Below are 21,140 nucleotides of genomic sequence, written 5' to 3'. Positions count from 1 at the left end.
GTTTAAATACTTGGTCTGTCTCAAAATTTTGAGTATAAAACTCAGCATGGTCTCCCTGTCTCCCAGTACCGTTTATTAAGTATTTCCCCCAGCTTGTATCACATGTCAAATTCCCCACAAGGTTAGGACTGCTTCTGTATTGGTCCACTAATCTACTGGATAGTTTTTCCCATCAGTAAATACCACATTGACTTAGGTTCTGTTACTCTCTAAAATATTTTAATAACTGGTTTAATAAGGCACTCCTAATTTTCTAGCTATCATATCTTTATTCATCTGAATTAAATTTTTAAATATATTTTTTTAGTTTCCCCAAGTCCTGTTGTGATTTTAATTGATGATTAATCAGTACCACAGATTAGGGATAATTGTTTCTAAAGTAGAGGGTTTTTTCAACCAAAAATAGGTACATCTCTTCATTTTCATTTATTCAAGTACTCTTTTGTCAATCAGTAGTGTTCTTCGGGTGTTTTTCTTATAGATCTTATCATTTTCTCCATAAGTTAGCTAGTTCATGTTTTTTTACTGTCATTATGAGTCAAATCTTATCTGTTCTCATATTTTCTAGTTGGGTATTATTAATGTGAAAAGGAGATTGATGATATAAATGGACCAAACTATAACTATTTTCATTTTTTTAATCTCTTCCTAATTGTGGCTATCTTGACCCATGGGTTCAAGAGTAGTGGGTGCCAGGCATAGTGCACATGCCTATAATACTAGTGACTAGGGAAGCTGAGGCAGGAGGATCATGAGTTCAAAGCCAGCCTCAGCAACTTCGAGGTGCTAAGCAACTCAGTGAGACCCTGTCTCTAAATAAAATACAAAATAGGGCTGGGGATGTGGCTCAGTGGTTGAGTGCCCCAGAGTTCAATCCTCAATACCTCGGCCCCCCCAAAAAAGAATAATGGGTTCAGAGTATTGTCCAGGGAACAAGCAAAGGATGGGGCCTTATCAGTTGAATTTTTGGAGACAGCACACCATTCAGGCCCAAGAGGCAGAGAGCCAGATGATAGCAGGCCTCTGTGCTGAACTCAGGATCCTCCAGCACATTATTTATAAGGAAGAAAAAAGAACTTAAGATGCTTCTTGCTAATTGTTTGCTTTGAGAAGTGACAACAATTGGGAGCAGCACTGAAAAGGGAAAAGTATCCTTGAGCCTGAGAAAGAGTGAAGGGAAGGTCCTGTTAGCTCTCATCCTATGCTTTGTGTCTAAATTAGCCACAGTAGGCCCCGCTCAATTCCTTAGTGAAGCAGGACTTCATTCTAACCCTCTGTGCTGAGGTAACACAACCAGCTCCAGGACTAGAATAGTCTATAAAGTCTATTCTAGACTTTAGAGCATCTCATTCAAACTCCACATTTTTAGAGAGAGAAAGAGGCTGAGAGAAAGAGGGGTGTTTTGTTGTTGTTGTTGTTGTTGTTGTTGTTTTGTTTTGTTTTGTTTGTTTTTGTCTCAGGACTAGGAAGTCGCACCTTCAATCCTTTGTAGGTCTCCACTGGCCTGGGCCTTCAGACATCAAGTCCAGGACTCAGTTCTCCATACCAGACTGTTTCAAGGGACTTAAATCTGAGCTTTCTTGGATTTTTTTTTTATTTTAGTTTGCTACTCAGCTTATTAGACGAGAATGTTTCTGTTATATTTTTATAATAGAGTCTTGAGCATAAAAAGTCTTACTTTACCCTTTTGATCCTATATGAACATTGGTGTTAGCACCTGAATGGAGATTGGTTCCCAGGGAAAATGCAATTTCAGAAATTTTCACATGACTTCTCTTGGTGGAGATGTGAACACATACAAAGGTCTGATGCAGTGTGATCAGGCAGCTTAGTGTCATTTTTTAAAAATGGTATATGGTGGAAACTGAGCCAGTGGCATTGGATAGAAGTGACAGATGTTCCATTTTGTCACTTCAGGTCATTTGCAATCTTCCACTTGGTGTGATTGAGATAGATATATGTTATGGCATTCGTCTTTTTTTAAAAAATTTGTGTTTGCAATAATAGAACTTAATGAGGCTTTTATTGCTGTTTCAGTTTTGGAACTATATATTGCCTTTAAGTCAATGGAAGAATGAATGGAAGAACCTTGTAACCAACCAGTTGGATCTGTCAGGCAATCTATAGATAGAGTTCACCAGTATTAAGATCAATGGTCTTCTACAGTGAAATATGGCCATTGTTAAAATAAACCTAAAAAATTGTCATTCACCATTCATCATGTAGGTGAAATACTAAATGTTCAAAACAACAAATATTCAGACCCAGGGAATAAATGGAAATAAAAGAACAGTAAAACTAAATGTTCACTAAATATCATAAAATTTTTTAAAAAATGTTCATATACTTTACTGAAGTTTTGCCTCTCAGATGGCATTAAACATATTATACGCAATTTCAGAGACTTAATGCTTATTTTATAAGCAGCTCTAAAAACTGCACTTACCTATTTCATATCACATCAGAATAAAGCTGATAGACATCAGGCTGGAGAAGAAAAACAGAAGTGACAGGACAAGTTCACAGAAGTATATAATGGGACTCATCAATAGAAGCACACACGAGAACTCTGAGAACTAAAACATCTGAGGACAAAGAGTCCGACACACACAGAGTTTTGAAGGCCTCATGTGCTGTTATTTTTGCACCATGTTGACAGTGACAACCTGAGGCAAGGGGGGAAGCTGTTGCATTTAATATATTCTCTTCAATAAAAAACTAGGACTTGATTCTTTGAAAAGATAAACACAATTGATAAACCCTAAGACAAACTAAACAGAAGAGAGTGAAGACCCAAATAAACAAAATTGGAGACCAAAAAGGAGCTATCACCACAGACGCTTGTGAAATTCAGAAGATCATTAGAAACAATTCTAAAAATTTATACTTCAAAAACCTGGAAAAATCTAGAAGACATTGCAAATTTCTAGGCATATATGACCTGCCCAAATTGAACCATGAATATATAAAAAACTTAAACAGGCTGGGCACAGTGGTGCATGCCTGTAATCCCATCAATCAAGAGGCTGAGGTAGGAGGATTGTGAGTTCAAAACCAGCCTCAGCAACTAGTGAGGCCCTAGTTAATTTAGCAAGAACCAAAATTTAAAAAGGTGAGGATATGGCTCAAGTGTTCAATCCCTGGTACCAAGGGTGTGGGAAGGTGGGTGGATCCAAACAGACCACAATAAAGCAATGAAATTAAAACAGCAGTTAAAAGGCTTCTGACAAAAAAAAAAAAAAAAGAAAAAAAGAAAAAAAGCCCAGAACTGTATGGATTCTCAGCTGAGTTCTACCACACCTTTAAAGAAGAATTAACACTAGTGTTCCTCAGATTTTTCCATGAAATTGAAATGGAAGAAACACTTCCAAACACATTCTATGAAGCCAGTATAACCCTGTATCAAAACCAAACAAAGACACATCAAGAACAGAAAACTATAGACCAATATCCCTGATTAACACTGATGCAAAATCCTTAATAGAATATTAGCAAACCACATTCAAAAACACATCAAGAAGATATACTCTAAAAAAAACTGAAAAATCTAGAAGACATTGCAAATTTCTCGACACATATAACCTGCCCAAATTTTCTTAAAGAGAATATATTAAATGCACTATGATAAAGTGGGTTTCATCAACATATGCAAATCAATGATTCACTACATAATTACAATTAAGGAAAATAATCATATAATCATCTCAAAATGTGTAGAAAAGACCTTTGATAAAAATCCAGTATTAAAGGAATACAAATAGGAAAAGAAGAAGTCAAATTATCTTTGTTTGCTGATTAAATGCTCCTGTATCTAAAAGACTCAAAAAACTCCACCAAAAAAAACTTTCTAGACTTGATAAATAAATTCAGCAAGGTACAAGATCAACCTTCATTTATCAATAGCTTCCCTATACTCCAGTAGTGATTCTGCAGAGAAAGAAAACATGAAAACTATCCCATTCACAATAACATAAAAATAAATAAAATATTTGTGAATTTTTATGTCATATATGATTATGTCAAAATAAACTCAACTGTTATATAAATATAATGAAAAGCATTAAAAATAAATAAACTGTTGGACATATAGGAAAAATATATATATTTTTTAAGAAAGCGTGGAATTTCTTAATTTTTATCATTTTCCATCACTCTTTTCATTACAATCATTTTCCATTTTATATCTAAGCACTTTTTATAAAACTTAAGCAGTTCTTTTCTTCATTTGATCAAATAAGAAACTTCATTTTTTAAAAATATTTTGTTTTAGTTGTAGATGGACACAATACCTTTATTTTATTTGTTTATTTTTTCATGAGGTCCTAGGGATCAAACCCAGTGCCCCACGCATGCTAGGCAAGCACTCTACCACTGAGCCACAACCCCGGTCCAAGAAACTCCATTATTAATCAGTAGTATTTGGAGACCATATTCTAGTAGAACAGATTCTATATGTTAAAGACTCTCAGGCTTCTCACTCCTTTATAAAGAACTAAAACTAATTTTTAATCCAACACTAATTCTCTAGCCTCACTAAAGTAAGACTTATTTTCCCTCAGAACCCTCCTGTCAGCAGATACCTCTGAAATCAGATCTTCTCTGAACACAAGAGAAATCTTGTCTTGGTGCTCTGTAAACTTTACAACACACCCCACAAGACCTTAGAAACCATCCCTAACCCCCAAACTAGATTCAGATTACACATATATTCCATGTAGTTTGAAATCACAAAGCCAAGATGAAGAACTGATTCAACCCAGTGAGAATAATACATAATCTAAAGAGGAAAGAACTGGGGTTCCGTCAACAGAACACTCTTTGCTGCCTTTGCCTATACAAAACCAAAATTTCTCATTCAGAGTGCATAACAGATGAGCAAATTCTAAACCAGGGAATTTCTGATCACCCACAGGAGGCACATTACATCTTAAAAATATACATATTTGCTTTTTCTTAAATGGATCAGATTAGCAATTAATTTTCAAGATGGCCCTCAGAGACTTGATTTCTACATATCCCTTACTCCTGTGGCCATAAAAATTCTAAGTTCTCCCTTTCACTTTTGGGATTTATGATCTGAGCCCCTGAACTATTTCTCTAGTCTTATGTCCCTATAATCACATGTGACAATATAACTGGCCAGGGCTAACCATCCCTGTCAATTGTTAGACTCTCTCTCATTAGGTCTTGGCTCTTGCAGCCACCAAGAACTTTCAGTGACGTGACTCATTTTACTAGATTCTCCCATTCATTTAACAGATATGTTTAGAGCTAAGTATGAATCGGGAAGAGCCGAATATCCGTCAAACAGGTGGCAAGGTCAGAGTTCTGGCAGAATGACCCCCTCACTCTCAAGGCTACTGCTTATGCAACACCCACTATGTCAAAGCACTTGGTGATCTCACATGAATACGGTGGAGTTAATGGACCTACACAGAAACACTGCACTGAGAAATCGGTGCATGGAATGCTGGCTTTCCAGAGTCTTTTAATTTAGTTTAGAAGCATTTATGCTCAAATTTTGGATGAAAGAACAGAATAAAATTTGATTTCACAAATTCAACTCTTGACTTCCTTTGAAGTCTACTCTTTCCAACATAATTGCAAGGTTTTCAACTACACTTAAAGACTAACCCTACTTTGACCTGAGATATATTATGCAATTATTCCTTTGTTTTGTTTTATTTTGTTTCATTTTGTTTTTCCAGGAAAGCAGAAAGGTAGACTTGTGTGTATGTTGACTTTCACTAAGCTTCTGCCTTTACATGAAGTCACCGTAAGAACTTTTAAGTTGGAAAAGGTCTCTGATGTCATTTCTTCCAGGGGTGTTGAAATTCATAACCACAGGTGAAGGGTGGTGGTGTATGTGGGTGAAGCCTTGAACCCTACAACCGTCAAACTTCAAGCAGGGAAACTCTCTTTAATGTTTTTGATTTATGATGCCAATTTGCTTATGCCAAGAACATTTATATAAAGAAAGCAATATATATGTGCTTACACCTAAATTTTAAATCATTGAATTAGTTGAAGTTCATTGTATCACAGATGATGATACTGACACTCAAAGAGAGACAATTTACCAAAAATGACAAGGTGATTGAGTGACAGTCCATTCCTTGTTCAGTCATCATACTGTGGGCCATGCCATCTCTTGGCACTGTTTAATTGTTGAGGGTCCTAAGGTTCTGACAGTATTTATAGACTATGGCATGATAAAGTTTGTGTCCTTTTCCAGCTCTTTAGTATCCTCTGCAATGTCCATTTCTAAAGCCTCCAGGAGGTCAGGATATCATACGTCATAATAAAGCCGTAGAGTTTTGCTCTGAGAAGGTAGTGATGTTATCAAGTATCAATTGAACTAAAAAAGGTTTGTTTGCATATATTTTATCTCTGAGATAAAATATGTGAAGATCCACAGTTGTGTTCCCAGAATGGAATCAGGAAAATATTAGTTTCTCCCCTTACTTGTCTTCAAAGGAAAGCAACAGGATGGAGCCAGGGTCCTAGTGGGGAAAGGCAGAGGGTGTGTAAGGGAAGGATGGGGGAGCATCAAGATCGAAGGGACTTCCATCAAGTAGGATTTACTCAGAGGATGCCAGGATGGTTCAGAGTTTGCAAATCAATGAGAGCAGTACACCATGTTAACAGATTGAAGGATAATCATGATCATCTCAATAGCTGCAAAAATGGCACAAGTATCTTTGCATGTTAAAATTCTCAAAAAGTTTTTTAAAAAGAAGGTACTCCTTCCGTTTGCTACAGCTTGGATTACCTTGGAAGACATTCTAATTGGAGTCAGCCAGACACAGAAAAAATATTATACAATCCCATATGTCAGGAACTGAAAATGGTCAAGCTCATAGAAGCAGAAAGTAAAACAGTGGTTGCCAGGGGGTGGGGGACGAGGAATTCAGGTGATGTTTGTCAAGTATGGTACATAGCTTCAGTTATGCAAGATAACCGAGTTCTAGAGAGCTATTGCGTAGGTTAGTGCATATAGTTAACAACACTGTATTATACACTTAAAAGTTTTAAGAAGTAGACCTTATGTTCTTATTAAACAAAAGAAAAAAAAAGAAAGGATATTTTTTGAGATGATGGCTATGTTTATAGCATTGCTTGTGGTTTTACATTTGACTTTTCTTCAGTCTCATCAAGATGTACACATTCAATATATACCTTCTATGTCAATCATATCTTGATTATAAAAAAGAAATCAGATACACAGAAGTGAGTCTATCAGGACTCTGATCTTATCAGCTATACCCCCCTTACGCCTATGGTGATGGCCCTGGAATCCCATAGATGGTGGTAGCTTCACACACACTCTACCAAGTCACAGGAGAACCTGAGGCTCAAAATGCTAAACCTAAGAACCAGGTGGCTTTTCTTCAAGCATGTAAATGACAGAGTGCAAAGAAGCCTCCTTCTTCTGGGGCTTCATGACTTCTTGCCCAATACAGGCCAGGCTAGAGATTTGGGATGGAATGAAAGAATTGTATGTGTGACCATGAGCCATAGCCAAATTCCTACGAAGTGAGCCACAGCTATGGCAGAGACCCAACCCCAGCCCATGGAATCTACGGGCCGGTGGTTTAGAAATGCTTTCTTGGCCTATTTAGACAGATGGTTAAAGCTTTGTGCCAAAGGACCATCATCAGCCTCAGCATCTTTATGATTTATTATTCACTTATTCAAGCTGGAATCTATATTCAATCATATCCTTTATACATAGAAACTCATGGGGTGGGTAGTTTTTCCTCTGTCCCACAGATGAGGAGACTGAGCCTCTGAGAGTTTGCGTGTGTTGCCAGCTTAGCTGTTAAGTGGCAATCCAGGCCCCCCCCCCAAAAAAATAGGAAGTCTGTGAATTGAATACCTACACCCACAGCCTTCGCTAGAAGCTGTAAGATCAGTAGCTGAGACAAAGTAAGTTATTTAATCTCTTTCATTACAATTTTTCTTTGTTTATATTTTATTAACAATTGTACATTGTCCACTTTCTGTAACCATAAGGGGCATTGTATGGTAAAGCATGAATTATTTAGCCACTATTTCTCTTTGCTATCTTCTCTTTGCTGTGGAAACCAACATGATTTTCTCTCCACCCCCCCGCCCCACTTCCACCTGTAAAAAACAAATCAAAATTAGTCTTAGTAGTTAACTCTATGATACCTAGACTGTAAATAAATGGTTTATGTCTAATTTTGCATAATCGAGCATGATATTTCACTGGACAAATGGACTATCTTTGTGGAGTCCAACGTGGCCACCATTCATTTCTCTTCAGGAAAGTGAAGTTGTTATTTGGTCTCAGTGAGATGTGTCTTAAATTCTGAGTGTATTATGCTGTGTTGCATTAATCATTCCATAGCTACAGGGAATGAAAATAACCAATTTTCTTAATTAAAGAGTTCTAGTAAGACAAGAGGTGCTCTGTTCACCACTTTCCATTTGTCTTGGCTAATCGTGACAACCGTAATAATAATACCTTGAATTTAGACAGTTCCTTTCTTCTAAGAAGTTCAAAGCTTTTCAAGTGCCATGAGAACAGACAGATGGATAGCAATGAACTTGGCAAGAAGAAACAAATATTATTTGTTCCATATTAAAACACAAAAGTAAGACCATAATTTATTTGATGAATGTTTTGTTTTTCATAGGATGGGTGCAGTGTGGTATAAGAAAGAAAAAAAAAAAAAAGAAGAGACAACATAGAATTTGTCTGCATAGATGCAGATGTGTGTGGATCTTGTCCCCACCATAAACTAGCTGAGGTCCATCCCTTAAGCAACTTTCAGCTTTCATAAACCTTGGGATTCTCTCCTGGAAGACAGCAGTAATGAATATCTATCTCATGTGGTTATTATTAAGATAAAACAAGTATTATGCAAGGAACATGAGTTCCTAAAGACAGGCCATGAAGTCTTACAACACTAATGTTAGATTGTTGTTTTCTAATAGATAAAGCAAACTAATTTGCCCAGGTCACAACATGCCCCATGGCCAGCTCAGCTTTCTATTCTCCAGCCCCTGCCCAGTACCAGGAACCCCCTGGAATGCTCATTGGTGTTTGCTGAATTGGGGTGGATTACATTAGATTGGATTTCTATTCTTTTATACAGATTCATAGAAATATCAGATATGGCAGTTGGAATATCCGACACCTTTTCATTCTGGGAAATCAGCTTCATAACCAACATGATCAGAGGAAGTAGCTCCAAATTGACTCAAGAATAAAAATTTGGGAAACTAAAAGTTCTTTTAAATTCTTTAGAAGTCAGTAGAACCCTTGTTTTTAAAAATCAGTTAAGTGAGAATGTTTTAAGTTTTCCTCAGAAATAATTTAGTCATTCGAGAAAAAATTAGGATATTGTGAAATACATAGAAATGGGTACTTATCTTCCAAGTCTCCAGTGATTCAGTGGACTGTTAAAAATAACTATTACCTCCTTGGTAATAGGATTTCAATGGAAGATAATGGTCATCTGCATATGAATGCCTCCCATCTCTCTTATTGAATTTGATGCTCATAAATTTCCCCACTTTACAGATGAGGGTAGAGTCATAGCCTGGTTATGTGAAGAGGTTAGGACTCAATTCCGGTTCTTCATTATCTGAAAGCGACCGCTACTCCAGGATTAGGAAAATGAAAGGACCCTCAGCTATAAGCACTGGGAGACAAATTAAAAGGGTTGGTTTAACCTGCCTTTATAAAGTGGCTTTACACCTGCTGCCAACGAAAACTGAACAGCACAGTCTGCCCTTTGAAGTTGGTCTTCTTGGATAAAAATCAGGAACAATGGAACTAAGATGAAAATATAACAATGGACAATACAAATAGTAAAAGAAAGACAATAAAGTCAATGGAGCCTATAAATGCTGCCCTTAAAAAAATCATGTGCTCTTAGAAAAGTAAAAGGAAAGATAATTTCATGATTTTTTCATTTTTTGACATAATTGTTTTATATCTTTGGGGTAGCATTATGATACGGTGGAAAACAAATTTTAAGTAATCCCCCAAGACCCTAATATAAAATTTATTATTTATTTTACATACAAGCATTTCTAAATGACTTTAGGAGAGATTACATAGAGTCTTCCTAAGTCACTTATGAAGGGAGTAACTGTTTTTCAATTTATCTTTGTGTAGCTATAGGCTTTCACACTTTGGTTTTGGCTAGAATGAAATTCAAGCTGGCAGCAAATTTCTCCTGGGATTCCATTGGCTTTTTACACATTTCTCTTTGAAATGTCACAGGAGAAGCTGGAAGGGAATAAATGGCTGTCTCTTCTACAGAAGCATCCATAAAAATATACATAGCAAGCAAGCTATTCTCTAGGTCATTAACCACATTCTTACAAAAAGAAACACAAAACTTCTTTGTAATAAAAGTTACCATGCACTGAGAGCTTTCTATTATTCAGATAATACAATCCTAAATCCCATACATCATTTTCTTTTCCTATAACCTTACACCGACCCTGTGACTAATATTAATTATTCTCATCTGATGGTGGAAGAAATTGAAACTGAAAGAAGTTGAGTAACCAGCCCATGATCAGAGAGCCCATGAGTATTGGAACTGAGATACACACCCAAGTCTGCTATGTCCCAAAGCCTTTTGGGATGTGGCCACTGTTGTGGAAGCAAAGAGCACAAAGTCACACCCCTATCATCTGGAAGGCAGGCCATGGGGAGCTGAAGTCTAACCGTCCCCGATGACGGTTTCACTAGAACTGAAGTTGACCCTGGGAACCTCATGAGTACCAAAGAATGGAGGACCAACAGGTTCCTCAGACTACACATCTACTTTGTAGTCACTTTTGCAGCATCACTTTAATACCCCTTCATTTTCTAGTCTATTTCTGCTTTTAGTTGTTATACTGAGATGCTAAACCAAGCTATGCTATATCATCTTGCAGAGAGAATGTGAAGATGCAGAACGAATATGAACCTGGGGACCTGAGACATCCCTGCACACGGTACAGCTCTGTCTTGCACTAACTGTGGAAAGCAATAAAAATAACAACAGTAACTAGGTGTGGGGCACTGAGCTGGGGCTCCATGCCATCTCACTTAATCTTCAGCTATTCTATGATGTATTTATAGACTCCTCATAGAAGAGGGTAGGAAACCGAGTTCCAGGGGCTTCAAGGGTTTGAATGGAGGCTAAGCTACTCACTACCTGCATAACTTTGGGCAAGATACTTACCATCTTAAAACCTCAGTTTATCACCACTACCAAACTCAGAGAACTATTATCAAAATAACAGGTAAACTTGGCCCACAAAGGCTATTTGTCTTATTCAGTTCAATACATCTTTTTAACATTTAACAGAGTACCTTGAAATAGTAATAATTTGGTTATGGCTTAATTTGGCATCAATATGAACATTAACCAATGTGGACAGTAGGATGGTGTTGAAAGGATGGTATGAAATCAGCCTTTGTGAATTGAATCCTCCAGAAGCCAGAGAGCTGGTCAGGCCTCTTAAAAGAGGAGCTGTGTGAACTATCATATTCTCTGCCTTCACCCTGTGTCTGAAAGCTGAATTTACGGCAGATTTTTGGAGGTGGGGAAAGGACCATGGAAGAACACCACCCCATTCACTTCCTGCCATTGACTGATGTGTCAAGTCCCTCTTTAGTGTGGCCTCAATATACTTCCTCCACTCCCTGTAGTTCCAGGCCTTCCTACCATACCCAGTGTGTCATCCATTCCGGCCCAACAGCTTCCTAAAAGCCTCCAAATCTCATCTTTTCCATTTCTGTTGATTCACTCCACTGGAAGATGACCCTACTACCATCTCTTCTTGTTGATCTTTCAGATCCTCCCAGGCAGAGCTCCAGTGGCAACTCTTTTAGGAATCTTTTGGATTTTAATACAGTTAACTGGATTGATGTGGCACAGTCAGCCTGGTAGGACAGCAATGTGAGGGTCTACCCACACAGCACACCCAAGGAAATAACTTTGCCTTATTCATCTCTGTATCCATAGCAACTGCTCCATATCCTGGATACTTTCTGTATAATTGAATGAATTAAAGTGGGGTGTGATCAGAACCCCTTGTTCTTAGCCTCCGCATAAATCAAGTGTGTATTCCCCAAAGGCCTGCCTTCATCCCCTCCACCCTGTCCGACCTCTGCTTTAAATACTAACAAACTCAACATGGCTGTGGTTTTGCCTCCCATGGCAATGGAAACTGGATTGGGTTGGAACTGATTTAATAGTGAGAATAGAAAGATTGCTGCTGAGTCACTCTCCTTACTCATCATGGGGCAAAAGTTTAGGACAAATCAAGAGGGAGCTCTGCCTTTGACCACATCTGAAATGGAAAATGTCCACTGGGCAACACCCCCCGCCAACGCTTTCCGTGATTCTTGGGCCGCAATTCCTCAGAAGTGCTCAGGGCTGTTTTTCATTGGCTCTAAGGTGGAGGATGGACAGAACAGGCCACAGTGGCTAACAGACCAGAGGAGGTTGCAGCACAGGTTGCAAAGGGGTGTCCGGGACCTCCTGAAATCACAGTCCTCTTGCCGGCTCTACTGTCCTGGTGCTTCTGTGGTTTCCCCATAAAGGTTTTAGGTGCTTTGAAGGCAGAGTTATAGACACCAATGTTCTATGTACACACCTCTGTCCCCGTTCTTTCTTCCTGCAACAAGGAGTAAAGACTCTAAAATCCAGAAAAAAATTAATTGGTTAACTTTCATGAGTCAATATGTACTTACTGAGGCCGGTTATGTGCCAGGATTTAGGCCTGAAGGATCCCATGGCAATCCCATGCAGCCACACCCTCCACGGTAGAGAGCACAGCAGGGAAAAGCAGGGACCTCATTCCCAGCTGCCACCTGCAAGTCCTATGACCTCAAATAAGTGGATCAATCTCTGTGCTTCAGCTTCCTCTCTGTGAAAGGGTCATGAAAACCATAGTGTCTATCTCCAGGGTTGCTCTAAACACTAACAGACACAGGTGGAATGCCTGGCTTATAACAATCTCTTGGTGAATTTTAGGAATTTGTATTCTAGTTTATTGAGAGAGACAAACATTAATCAAGATATTGATCACAATTGCATGGGAAAAAAAAGCAAGCATGGTTTTAAGTGAGCCACGAGTGGAACGAGAGTAAGAGGGAGCACAGGATATCTAGACTAGCATAGCGAGGCTTCGCTGAGGAAGTGTGGGGAACAGGGAACAGGGGTTGGAATGGTTCAAAGCAGAAGCTCTCAGGTGACCTGATACAGCTCCAGGAGCTGGAAGAACACCGTGGCTGGAGCTCCTCCAATGGATTTAGGGAGCCTGGTCCAAGGTGAAGTCCAGAGGTGAGCTCATGGGATTGATGAGGACCTGGTGATGCAATGGAGAAGTGTCTCTGGGATCGGGGGAGGAATTATATAGTCAAAATCACTCCAGCAGCTCAGATATGAAACCAGAGCAGGGAGTCAAGGAGGGTTTGCAGCAGGAGACCAACCTTCACTCTGTGAAATTTTTGCTTTGTCTGCAGTGATGGACGTTGATCGAAGACCTTTGCACTTGCCAGGCAAGCACTCCACCACTGAGCTACATCCCAGCTCCCGAAACTGTTTTTAAAATGGTCAGAAGAGGTGAACTGTAAGGAGCCCGTCCCCACACTCTCACATCCTTCTTCCCTCCAACGTCAGCCCCTGCATGATGCCCTGGGGGGCCGGCCAGAGCAGCTTGCTGTTTTAGTCAACTTTTGTGTTGTGTGTGACCAAAATACCCAACAAGGACAACTTAGAGAAGGGAAAGTTTATTTGGCACTCATGGTCTTGGTCCATAGAGGGCTGACTCCATTGCTTTGGGCCCAAGCTCTGGGGGAAGGGCCCAGCAGAAATAACTGTCAGCTCCTGACAGAGTCAGGAAGCAAAGTATGGAGAAAAGGGCCACAAAGAAGATGTACCCTTCCAGGACATGTTCCCTGTGACCCAGCACCTCCACCCATGCCCACATGCCTACAGTGACCATCTAGTCATACAAACTAGTATGGACTGATTGGCTCACACCCCTGACAAGCCAATCCCTTTACCTTCCAACAGTCCTGCATTAACACAGGGGCACACCTCACACCTAAACTATAGCACTTGTGTTCTGAGCATATGTCAGTGATGCATGAAGACATCCATGACACCAAGGGGGATCAGGGGACTCCAAATTTCTGAGGGAAGATCAGCCCTAGGGATAGGGAGCAGTGGATAGGCTGTTCTCTGCCTTTTACCATAAATGAGAGGGCAACAAAGTGGAGGGGCTGGAGGTTAGGATGGAGGAAGCTCTCAAAATGGTACCCTGGGAGATGGGTGAGGAAAGAAGTTCTTCACCTCAAAAGAGACAGACTTAAAAGGGGGTCACATTTTTTTTGAAAGATAGACACTGGGATCAGCATATTAGGTGCAGCCCCAGAAATTAGGAGAGAAGTAGAGAGTCTGCTGAGTAGGACCCTGGGTTCCCTTCTAACTCTATAAACGCCTGGGAATCTAACACACGAAAAGATAGTGGGGGTCTTGAGTCTGGAGGGGATATTTCACAATCAAAATCAACACAATATTTCATGACTTCAGGGATGGTAAGGAGGAGGAGGCATGATATCTGCAAAGAGTTAACCAGAAGTGTACAGGTTGAACACTTCACAAATACTTTCCTGAGAAGAGGCGCCTAGACACTGCTGCAGGCGCCTGATAGGTACTAGCTTGGACTAGGGCCAGGATAGATTTTTGGCTTAACACTGACTAAGTCATCCTAATGTTACCTAAGGCTGCCCTGGAATGAGGGAGCTGTGGCTATTCTCCAAAGACCTTTCCATTGACCAATCCTGAGTGCAGATTAGCATCAACAAAGCGTCTTTTGGCTGTGATGAGAAAGAAATAAAAAGAAAAATTTTTTTTTTCAAAGTTTGGGTCCTGTTGCCTTTTACAATCATGGAGTGCTTTTGTCAAGCCAGTCTGATTCTCCGTTTGTTTTCTTTGGATGACTCCACCCTGCTGTGGGAAAATTAACTCTTTGGCATGTCCACACACATACATCCATGTAGACATCCAGCCCAGCGACACGTCCTTGGGAGCCCCATCGAGACTCCCAGGTTAAAGGAAGAGCTTGAAGTCCAATCAGAGCCTAATGAGCTGTGCTAATTGAGATTATTCTTGCAAATTGGTTAAAATTCAAATGAGCTAGCCTTAAATGGAATCTCCAGTCAATGTTTACTCTGGCTATGCCCCAGCAAATTTGTAAGACAAATGCAATATCCCTGTCCTTGCCAGCCTCAGTGAAAATGGGGGGATAACATTACTGAATGCCAGAGAGTCGCCAGCATTAATCATCGTTTTAGCTGCTAAAATGCTGTCAGCTACTGATACAAAACCTGATACCAAACACAATGGGTGTTTTCTAGAACAGATGCCTCTACCATGCACCAAGCACTGAGCTAGGGGCTTCTAGAATCCAGGGCACACTCACATAGCTACTTGCATGTTTTGATCAGAATTTCCAAAGTTGGAGAATGTTGAAGGGAGGACAGTAGAAAAGAATGGATAATAGGGAGGGACTGCTGGGCACAGAGGCACATACCTATAATCCCGGGGATTACAAGTTCGAGGCCAGTTTCAGCAACTTTGTGAGACCCTCAGCGAGATAGCAAGACCCTGTCTCAAATTTTCAAAAATTTAAAAAGGGCTGGGAATGTAGCTGAGCAATAAAGCACCCTTGGTATCAACCCCCAGTATCAGAAAGTAAAGAAAGAAGAAATGGAGGGGGGTGCCCTAACTATTCCTCCTGTTTTAGAGGCCAAAATTTTTACAATAAAATTTGGAGTCCATTCCTTCCAAATCACTACCTACAATAACACCTACAGAGAATTTTTTAAATATAGCACTTTGATAAAGGCAGTGAAAAGATGATCCAAGGCTAAAGGAATGAGCATTATATAGAGATTATAAATTACTTAACTTGGTTTTGGGTACTACATATACCTTTTTTTTCCTAGTAGTAGTCTCCAGTGGAGTCATGACCCTTGGGATCACAGACAAGGTATGAGTTACATATTTGCTCCTGTATCCCCTAAGTTTACAAGAGACACAAGATATCAAGCATCAATTGATTCTTTTTTTATTTATTTATGTATTTATTCGAATTTGTTATACATGACAGCAGAATGCATTTCACTTCATAATACACATAAAGAGCAGAATGTTTCATGTTTCTGGTTGTACACAAAGTAGAGTCACAACATTCATGTCTTCATATATGTACTTAGGGTAATGATATTCATCTCATTCCACCATCTTTTCTGTACCCTCCCCCTCCCCATTTTCCTCTCTCCCCTTTGCCCTATCTAAAGTTCCTCCATTCCTCCCCTGCTCCCCACCCCCCCCCCATCCCCATTATGGATCAGTATCCTCACATAAGATAAAACATTTGGCATTTGGTACTTGATTCTTTGGAAGACCCTCTTCCCAGGATCAAGATGAGACAAAAAGCACCAGGGGATGAGGACTCCCTTCTCTATCACTTTTCTGGAGTTCAGCAACCCCCTCTGATCCAGTTTGGAAGTGGGTGCTTGGCTAATGCAGCAAAAACGGACTTTCATTCTCTCAACAGGTCTGGCAGAAGTGGCCCCGCATCCTGCTTTAGGAGATGCATCACTGGGTTTTCTCCTTTCAAGAATTTTCCTGAAATTCCAAGGAAACTGGAAGAATCACATTCAACATCCTGTCATACCGATTATATTTGTCTTATTTGTGAACAATCCCAGTTATAACCAGATGAATCCCTCCATCTAATCTACACAGAAAAGAAATTTGTTGTGTTATGCTCGGATTCGGGACCCCCAAAGACCACCAGAGACCCAAAATCGATGCAAGCAGCAAAGAGGTGTTTATTGCGAGCTAGCTCGGTCCTCCGCACGCACACACAGCAACTGGTGACGCTGAGAGGCCCCGAGCCCTAGGTTTGCAGCATTTTTATACATTTTTTGGAGAGGGCAGGGACTTCACATACATCATAGCCTCTTTTAGCAAATCATCACACACCATGGGAAAATCAAATAACAACTCTAAAACATGATTAGCACATTCACTGGCGGGAACAAGTTGGGTAGGGGTGATTGGTCAGTTCAAAAGGGGTATTCGTTTGAACTGATTGGTTTAAGCCAAGAGGAGTGTACGTGCTGAACTACATGGTTTCCCAACTTGTTATTAACCACCATAAACCACTGGGAGGGTTATCTGGCATCCCAGGTATTTCCCTGTCTCATGCTGATTGGTGGCTGCTAGGGGGCTGCTATGGATCCCCACCTAGCCTGACTGAGTCAGGGACACCTGGTGCAGCAGATCTCTCCTGTTATTTGTGGATAAACAACTTAGCAGGGTGGGAATGTGCTTAGGAGTGCTCTGTGCGTTTTTCCAAGGACTAAGGTCATGTCCCTTCCTTGGACAGGCTTTGCTCTGAGGTAGAGGCTGGTTTTTCAGTTGAAGTTGTACTCAGAATCTGCAGAAAGAGTCAGAGATTGAGTTTGGAGTCTACACTGCTAGGAGCACACCTAAGCCACATTGCCCAAGCACTCTAGTAAAAAGATCTCTGTCTCTGCTTCTGATAGGAGACATCATGGCTCACATGTCTACACTGGGACCTGGACATAGAGGGTCAACCTCTGCTGATATCTGTAATAGATGCCACACCAATAGCCTCACAGAAGGTAAAATTCTCCCAACAACTGTTTCCTTAGGTGGTTCCACCTGAAATGAGGTCTCCCATGAGTGTCCCAAGTTGGTGGCTTGGTGGTCATGGCCTGTGCTCCCAAAGTTCTGGCTCCTACCTTGAGGAAGCAGAATATAAAATGTAAAAGATTCCTGGGTGTAAGGGTGTACAATGTTGCTGCAAATTCGCTCTCAGCCTTTCTAACAAATAAGATGCTGGGGGTGGGGGTAGAAATTTGAGAGGGGGAGCCAGAATTTATCTAAGTCAGGCTTGAAAACTTATCCTATTTCTATATGCTTCCACTTAATGAAGACAAAGTGTCTCTCAGCAAAGTTACACCTTTGATAGGTAATGTTTTTTCAGATTCTAGAAATCTAATAAACTGGTAAAGAAAGTCGTCTCGAGCTTTATTCTTGAGGCAGACTTTCTACAAGGAATCCTACCCTATCACTGCTAAAATACTTTTAGCAGCACAGTCTCTCCTTACAATGGACACTCCTTTTTTATTTACCTCTTTTCTTAATGATTTTTATCTCATTAAAAAATAATCTGGGATCATTACAGAGGATATCTAAACAAACTTTCACTGAGTTTTGTGTTCATCAAAAACAAAGTGCTATGATATGACTATGATAATTTTACCTGTACACAATACTTCCTGCAACAATTAATGGAAGTGGATGCAGTTAGAAAACAGCACAGTCCTAATGCAGTAAGAGACTGGAGATGACACATGGTCGGATTGAAGTCTTCAGACAAGAAGAGCCATCAGAGCCAACCTTCAAAGATAAATAGGTATTCAAGAGGAAAAAGGGCGGAAGGGCATTTCAAGAACAGGAAGAGGGGGAACCAAATAACAAGACAGTGATGGATAAGGATGCTCAAGGAGGGCGGGACTGGAATCACCAAGAGAGGACCTTGAATGCCATGCTAACCCCATTCGTTTAACACCAGGGAGTCCTGATTTCTCATCATTGGAATGAACTATCTGAATTTGGGCTTTGAAAAAGACTAGTCCTATTGCACGTACCCTGTGGACCAGATGAGAGGGCTAAGACTGGAAACCAGATCTGGAATTAATCTGACCAAATCTCCAGAATCTATTTTCCTAAAAATATTCCCATCCTACAGAAGAAAAAAAATGGCCCAGATTAGAACAGGATTATCTTAGTGAAAGAACTTCTTTCAACTAACTTTGGAAAGTTTAAATCATAGGTAAATGAGCATATATGTTGGCACAGGAAGCAGGCCAGGCGGTGTAAGTTTGCCTTTGCTGTAAATTTCTGTGCCATCCGATAATTGAATATTACTGCTCTGAAGGTCTTTTAGAAATGACTTCATCAAACTTCCTCAGATGACATGTGAGAACACCAAGATCCAGAAAGAAGCCACTTGGTCTTGCACAGAAGCGTAAAGCCTTGTGTATGTCAATAGCAAGACCTCCTAATACAAGAATGGTGTTCAGCTCCTGTGCTGAGCATCCAAAGACAGGGACAAATGACCTTTCTCACACAAGACAATAAGGTACAGTGGAATCTATGTTCAAATCCCAGGGCAAGTTACCAACTATCAGTGCCTCTGTTTCCTTTCCATTAAACAAGAGGATAGATACTAAGTACCTGATCCATAGGGTTGTCCTGAAGATTATACACAGTTCTTAGAATAGTGCCTGGCAAAGAGTAAGTAAGTGCTCCATAAACACCAGCCACCCTAAATTACAGGATTCAAGTGACTGACAGCTCTTAAGGGGGGATATCGACCAATTGTCCTAAATATAAAGAAGATTAGCCACGATACTGAAGAGTTTGGAAAATGTGTCAGGCAAAGAACATCAGAGGGACTTGAGATACAGAAAAGAGAAAATATAATGGGGGGAACCCAATAGTGGACTCTGGAATCTGAGGTTGTACCACAGCAGAAGAGAGTATGGATTTGATGTTACCACAAGAGAAAGAACTAACAACAGCAAATGTGGAGGGGGATTACTATCCATAGAAAGAATTTCAGAAGTAGAGCTCTTCCAGAGTAGAAGAAGCTGCTGCAACCAGCAGAAAGTGTCCTGTCAATGGACATCTCCAAGCTCCAAAGCCCTAGAGGATGGTGGCCAGGCACCATGCAGTTGGGTTAGGAGGGCTGCCCTACACCCTGTCTCAGTCTTGAAATAAATTCAAAATGTTTATTTGATGCTAAAGTTTTATGAAAAATAAAAAGTAAACATCTAATAACAATGAAAGGGTTTTAGTTTACAAAGCAATTCCATCTCTAGTATTATGTTTAAATTGCACCCATATCTGGCAAGATAAGTCTTTTTCTCACTTTATTTTTAGGGATCTGAGACATAGAGATGTGAAAGAATGTACTAGAAGCCACACAGTGAATGTCCTCTGACTATAGTTCCAGAGTTCTTTCTCCTGCAGTATCCTGCATGGCCATGTGGCAGTCACAAGTAAACTTCAGCCAGTGTTTTAGAACTGTGACAGCCAAAGAGTCTCCTTTGTAAAATAAAAACACTACCTCAAAAATCTAATTTGGATGCAAAGCAATCATTGAGAACAAAACTCAGTTGTATACACCTAGCACAGAGTGGCCGAGTTCCAGCTCCCGGAACTGCTCTGGCCCAGGGCTAAGGAGCTCGCGGAAACTGCTTCTCGGTCCGGGTCCTGCTGAGTACTGTGGAGGTAAATACCAACCGAGCCTTCGTGGGCAGTGGCAACAGGACTCAGACGGGGCCTGTGAGGGCCAGTCAGGACTCACCCTTTGCTTTGGTTACCCGGCAAAGGGAACGAAATGCTGCCATTCGCATAGGATACCAACATGGCAGAGATCAGATGTCATCAGAAAGTGGCGGAGGAGAGAACTTCATCAATACCAGCAGCGACAGAAACAGTTGGTCTCCTGGTAGGGAGGGTGAGTCACAGACACCCGAGTCTCTCTCGCTTTGTCCTCGAGCCAGAGGGGAGGAGCCGGGCCGCCGCCCGCGCCCGGAGCAGGCCCAGCGGCTTGCTGGCGTGGTGGTCGTGTGACCCCAATTGGAGAGGGGGCAGAGCGGAGCCGCCACCCGCGCCCGCAAGGTGGGCAGACCTGTGACCCAGTGGTACACGGGCATGGTAGGAGGGGCAGGGCAGAGCCGCTGCCCGTGCCTGCAAGGTAAGCAGACCTGCGACAGACTGGCGGATCAGGCCCAGGAGCCTGCCGGCGTGGTATACACGTCACCCCAATTGGAGTAGGGGCAGAGCAGAGTTGCCGCCCGTGCCAGGAACAGGCCCAGCAACCTGCCGGCATGGTAGTCACGACACCCCAATTGGAGTAGGGGCAGAGCAGAGCCTCCACCCGTGCCCGAAAGGTGGGCAGATCTGCGACCGACCAGCGGGACAGGCCCAGTGGCCTGCCGGTACGACAGACACGTCACCCCATTTGGAGTAGGGGCAGAG

The sequence above is a fragment of the Marmota marmota genome, unplaced genomic scaffold, assembly GCF_001458135.2.
Source record: "Marmota marmota marmota unplaced genomic scaffold, marMar, whole genome shotgun sequence".
In the NCBI taxonomy this organism is placed as follows: domain Eukaryota; kingdom Metazoa; phylum Chordata; class Mammalia; order Rodentia; family Sciuridae; genus Marmota; species Marmota marmota.
The sequence above is the reverse complement of the archived record's forward strand: the minus strand, read 5'-3'. Positions refer to the sequence as shown.